The sequence below is a fragment of the Macaca thibetana genome, chromosome 11, assembly GCF_024542745.1.
Source record: "Macaca thibetana thibetana isolate TM-01 chromosome 11, ASM2454274v1, whole genome shotgun sequence".
NCBI classification, from domain to species: Eukaryota; Metazoa; Chordata; class Mammalia; order Primates; family Cercopithecidae; genus Macaca; species Macaca thibetana.
In genome coordinates, this window is record NC_065588.1 from 78,651,496 (window position 1) to 78,657,495 (window position 6,000).

The window sequence follows — 6,000 nt, forward strand, 5'->3', positions numbered from 1 at the left end:
ATAAGTGAAGGAGAAATAAAATCCTTTACAGATAAGCAAATGCTTAGAGATTTTGTCACCACTAGGCCTGCCTTACAAGAGACCCTGAAGGAAGCACTAAACATGGAAAAGAACAAGCGGTACCAGCCATTGCAAAAACATGCCAAAATGTAAAGACCATCGAGGCTAGGAAGAAACTGCATCAACTAACGAGCAAAATAACCAGTTAATATCATAATGGCAGGATCAAGTTCACACATAACAATCTTAACCTTAAATGTAAATGGACTAAATGCTCCAATTAAAAGACACAGACTGGCAAACTGGATAAAGAGTCAAGACCCATCAGTCTGCTGTATTCAGGAGACCCATCTCACACGCAGAGACATACATAGGCTCAAAATAAAGGGATGGAGGAAGATTTACCAAGCAAATGGAGAACAAAAAAAAGTGGGGGTTGCAATACTAGTCTCTGATAAAACAGACTTTAAACCATCAAAGATCAAAAGAGACAAAGAAGACCATTACATAATGGTAAAGGGATCAATTCAACAGGAAGAGCTAACCTAAATATATATGCACCCAATACAGGAGCACCCAGATTCATAAAGCAAGTCCTTAGAGACTTACAAAGAGACTTAGACTCCCATACAATAATAATGGGAGACTTCAACACTCCACTGTCAACATTAGACAGATCAACGAGACAGAAAGTTAACAAGGATATCCAGGAATTGAACTCATCTCTGCAGCAAGCAGACCTAATAGACATCTATAGAACTCTCCACCCCAAATCAACAGAATATACATTCTTCTCAGCACCACATCGTACTTACTCCAAAATTGACCACGTAATTGGAAGTAAAGCACTCCTCAGCAAATGTACAAGAACAGAAATTATAACAAACTGTCTCTCAGACCACAGTGCAATCAAACTAGAACTCAGGACTAAGAAACTCAATCAAAACCGCTCAACTACATGGAAACTGAACAACCTGCTCCTGAATGACTACTGGGTACATAACGAAATGAAGGCAGAAATAAAGATGTTCTTTGAAACCAATGAGAACAAAGATACAACATACCAGAATCTCTGGGACACATTTAAAGCAGTGTGTAGAGGGAAATTTATAGCACTAAATGCCCACAAGAGAAAGCAGGAAAGATCTAAAATTGACACTCTAACATCGCAATTAAAAGAACTAGAGAAGCAAGAGCAAACACATTCGAAAGCTAGCAGAAGGCAAGAAATAACTAAGATCAGAGCAGAACTGAAGTTGATAGAGACACAAAAAACCCTCCAAAAAATCAATGAATCCAGGAGTTGGTTTTTTGAAAAGATCAACAAAATTGACAGACCACTAGCCAGACTAATAAAGAAAAAAAGAGAGAAGAATCAAATCGACGCAATTAAAAATGATAAAGGGGATATCACCACCGACCCCACAGAAATACAAACTACCATCAGAGAATACTATAAACACCTCTACGCAAATAAACTGGAAAATCTAGAAGAAATGGATAATTTCCTGGACACTTACACTCTTCCAAGACTAAACCAGGAAGAAGTTGAATCCCTGAATAGACCAATAGCAGGCTCTGAAATTGAGGCAACAATTAATAGCCTACCAACCAAAAAAAGTCCAGGACCAGATGGATTCACCGCTGAATTCTACTAGAGGTACAAGGAGGAGTTGGTACCATTCCTTCTGAAACTATTCCAATCAATAGAAAAAGAGGGACTCCTCTCTAACTCATTTTATGAGGCCAACATCATCCTGATACCAAAGCCTGGCAGAGACACAACAAAAAAAGAGAATTTTAGACCAATATCCCTGATGAACATCGATGCAAAAATCCTCAATAAAATACTGGCAAACCGGATTCAGCAACACATCAAAAAGCTTATCCACCATGATCAAGTGGGCTTCATCCCTGGGATGCAAGGCTGGTTCAACATTCGCAAATCAATAAACATAATCCAGCATATAAACAGAACCAAAGACAAGAACCACATGATTATCTCAATAGATGCAGAAGAGGCTTTTGACAAAATTCAACAGCCCTTCATGCTAAAAACGCTCAATAAATTCGGTATTGATGGAACGTACCTCAAAATAATAAGAGCTATTTATGACAAACCCACAGCCAATATCATACTGAATGGGCAAAAACTGGAAAAATTCCCTTTGAAAACTGGCACAAGACAAGGATGCCCTCTCTCACCACTCCTATTCAACATAGTGTTGGAAGTTCTGGCTAGGGCAATCAGGCAAGAGAAAGAAATCAAGGGTATTCAGTTAGGAAAAGAAGAAGTCAAATTGTCCCTGTTTGCAGATGACATGATTGTATATTTAGAAAACCCCATTGTCTCAGCCCAAAATCTCCTCAAGCTGATAAGCAACTTCAGCAAAGTCTCAGGATACAAAATTAATGTGCAAAAATCACAAGCATTCATATACACCAGTAACAGACAAACAGAGAGCCAAATCAGGAATGAACTTCCATTCACAATTGCTTCAAAGAGAATCAAATACCTAGGAATCCAACTTACAAGGGATGTAAAGGACCTCTTCAAGGAGAACTACAAACCACTGCTCAGTGAAATAAAAGAGGACACAAACAAATGGAAGAACATACCATGCTCATGGATAGGAAGAATCAATATCGTGAAAATGGCCATACTGCCCAAGGTAATTTATAGATTCGATGCCATCCCCATCAAGCTACCAATGAGTTTCTTCACAGAATTGGAAAAAACTGCTTTAAAGTTCATATGGAACCAAAAAAGAGCCCGCATCTCCAAGACAATCCTAAGTCAAAAGAACAAAGCTGGAGGCATCACGCTACCTGACTTCAAACTATACTACAAGGCTACAGTAACCAAAACAGCATGGTACTGGTACCAAAACAGAGATATAGACCAATGGAACAGAACAGAGTCCTCAGAAATAATACCACACATCTACAGCCATTTGATCTTTGACAAACCTGAGAGAAACAAAAAATGGGGAAAGGATTCCCTATTTAATAAATGGTGCTGGGAAAATTGGCTAGCCATAAGTAGAAAGCTGAAACTGGATCCTTTCCTTACTCCTTATACGAGAATTAATTCAAGATGGATTAGAGACTTAAATGTTAGACCTAATACCATAAAAATCCTAGAGGAAAACCTAGGTAGTACCATTCAGGACATAGGCATGGGCAAAAACTTCATGTCTAAAACACCAAAAGCAACGGCAGCAAAAGCCAAAATTGACAAATGGGATCTCATTAAACTAAAGAGCTTCTGCACAGCAAAAGAAAGTACCATCAGAGTGAACAGGCAACCTACAGAATGGGAGAAAATTTTTGCAATCTACTCATCTGACAAAGGGCTAATATCCAGAACCTACAAAGAACTCAAACAAATTTACAAGAAAAAAACAAACAACCCCATCAAAAAGTGGGCAAAGGATATGAACAGACATTTCTCAAAAGAAGACATTCATACAGCCAACAGACACATGAAAAAATGCTCATCATCACTGGCCGTCAGAGAAATGCAAATCAAAACCACAATGAGATACCATCTCACACCAGTTAGAATGGCAATCATTAAAAAGTCAGGAAACAACAGGTGCTGGAGAGGATGTGGAGAAATAGGAACACTTTTACATTGTTGGTGGGATTGTAAACTAGTTCAACCATTATGGAAAACAGTATGGCGATTCCTCAAGGATCTAGAACTAGATGTACCATATGACCCAGCCATCCCATTACTGGGTATATACCCAAAGGATTATAAATTATGCTGCTATAAAGACACATGCACACGTATGTTTATTGCAGCACTATTCACAATAGCAAAGACTTGGAATCAACCCAAATGTCCATCAGTGACAGATTGGATTAAGAAAATGTGGCACATATACACCATGGAATACTATGCAGCCATAAAAAAGGATGAGTTTGAGTCCTTTGTAGGGACTTGGATGCAGCTGGAAACCATCATTCTTAGCAAACTATCACAAGAACAGAAAACCAAACACCGCATGTTCTCACTCATAGGTGGGAACTGAACAATGAGATCACTCAGACTCAGGAAGGGGAACATCACACACCAGGGCCTATCCTGGGGAGGGGGGAGGGGGAGGGATTGCATTGAGAGTTATACCTGATGTAAATGACGAGTTGATGGGTGCAGCACAGCAACATGGCACAAGTATACATATGTAACAAACCTGCACGTTATGCACATGTACCCTACAACTTAAAGTATAATAATAATAAATAAATTTAAAAAAAAAAAAAAAAAGACTGCAGCTTTGTACACATGAATCCCTTTGCAATGGTTGTAGACTCCCATTTTATAAAAACTGCACTTTGAGAACTAGTTTACAGTTTAGCCAAAGAATGTGGTGCCTGGGCATGAGCACAAATTCTGACAATTAAATTCTGAGTGAACTAAATCATGACAGTGCTTAACATCTTGCAGCCTTATTTGTAAAATGGGGTTTTATTTACTTTCATTTTATAAACATTTATTGAATGTCTACCATTTGTCAGAGATTACGCTAGGCATTGACAGTATGGAGACAAACAATATGCCACTGTCTTCAAAGAGCCTATAGTCCAGTGAGAAAGGTAAACAATAAAAGTATTAATTACCATAGTTACAACAGTCAAGATCAGAACTGAAGGGTTCAGGATATAGGATTCTTAAGGGTGTCTTCAGAGGAGTAGCTAAAGGGAACAGGGACTCAGTAATATTAGTAGTACAGTTTTGACTCATGTGAGCTAAATTGTTTTGTATCATTGAGTAAGTCACTTAAGTGTTTAGTGTGCCCCAGTTTTCTTATCTGTAAAAAGAGCATAAGAATAGAACTCACGCTTAAGGTTGTTAGGAAGATTAAGTGTGTGACTATGTTATTGAACTACCTGAAAATGCCTCCAAAACAAGCTGCTAATGAAGTAAAACTAAGTTTTTTTATAACTCACTGCAGTAAAAGAGGCCATTGCCTTGACAGTCTTCACAGTGCATCTGAAGGGGGAGATTAGGGGAAGATATTTATAGGATTTGGAGGTCTGGGCCCAAAGGTAGAGAACAAACTGGGATTTGAAAAAGTTTATGACATAAGAGATTAGGATTAGCATAGGGTCTTGAAGGGTCTCGAAGCAAGTGTTGATAAGTCAATTGTTGCTTGATACATGAATTCTTTGAGAAGTGGAAAGGATTGAGATAAATTAATGTATAGGGATTTTCTGAAGCAATGAAATTATTTATTGAGGTACAGTCTTATTCCTATGCAAAGTTTTCCTGTAAAATAAAAAATAAATAAATCATGTTAACACAGGTGATTTCAGTTCTTAAACCTAGTATCTCTGTCATGCTGATGCAGATGTTTACAGGTCTCAATGTAAAGCACTTAATTCTACATAATGCATAGTATAAAATAGTTGTGTTTGCTAAATTTTCTAGAGAGACTAAAATGTGAACTTAACCATATTTATAACATCGATTTCATAAGAAAAGTGTTATAAATTCTGACTAAACAACTTACAAATGGATTTTTCGTATCCCCATTTAAAAGCTCAAGAATTCTTCATATTTAAAAGTGAAATTGCACAGCCAACATCATACTGAATGGTCAAATGCTGGAAACATTCCCTTAAGAACAGGAACAAGACAAGGATGGCCACTTTCACCACTCCTGTTGAAAATAGTATTGAAAGGCTTGGCAAGAGCAATCAGTCAAGAGAAAGAAAGAAAAGGTATCCAAATAGGAAAAGAACAAGTCAAGTTAGCTGTGTTCACTGATGATATGATATGATATGCAAAAAGGTGCCTAGAATTGATAAACGACTTCAGGAAAGTTTCAGTGTACATAATCAGTGTACAAAAATCCGTAGCATTTCTGTACACCAAAAATGTTCAAGCTGACTGACAGCCAAATCAAGAGGGCAATCCCATTTACAATAGGCACCTAAATAAATAAATTAAAAACACCTAGGAATACGTCTAACCAAGGAAATAAAATA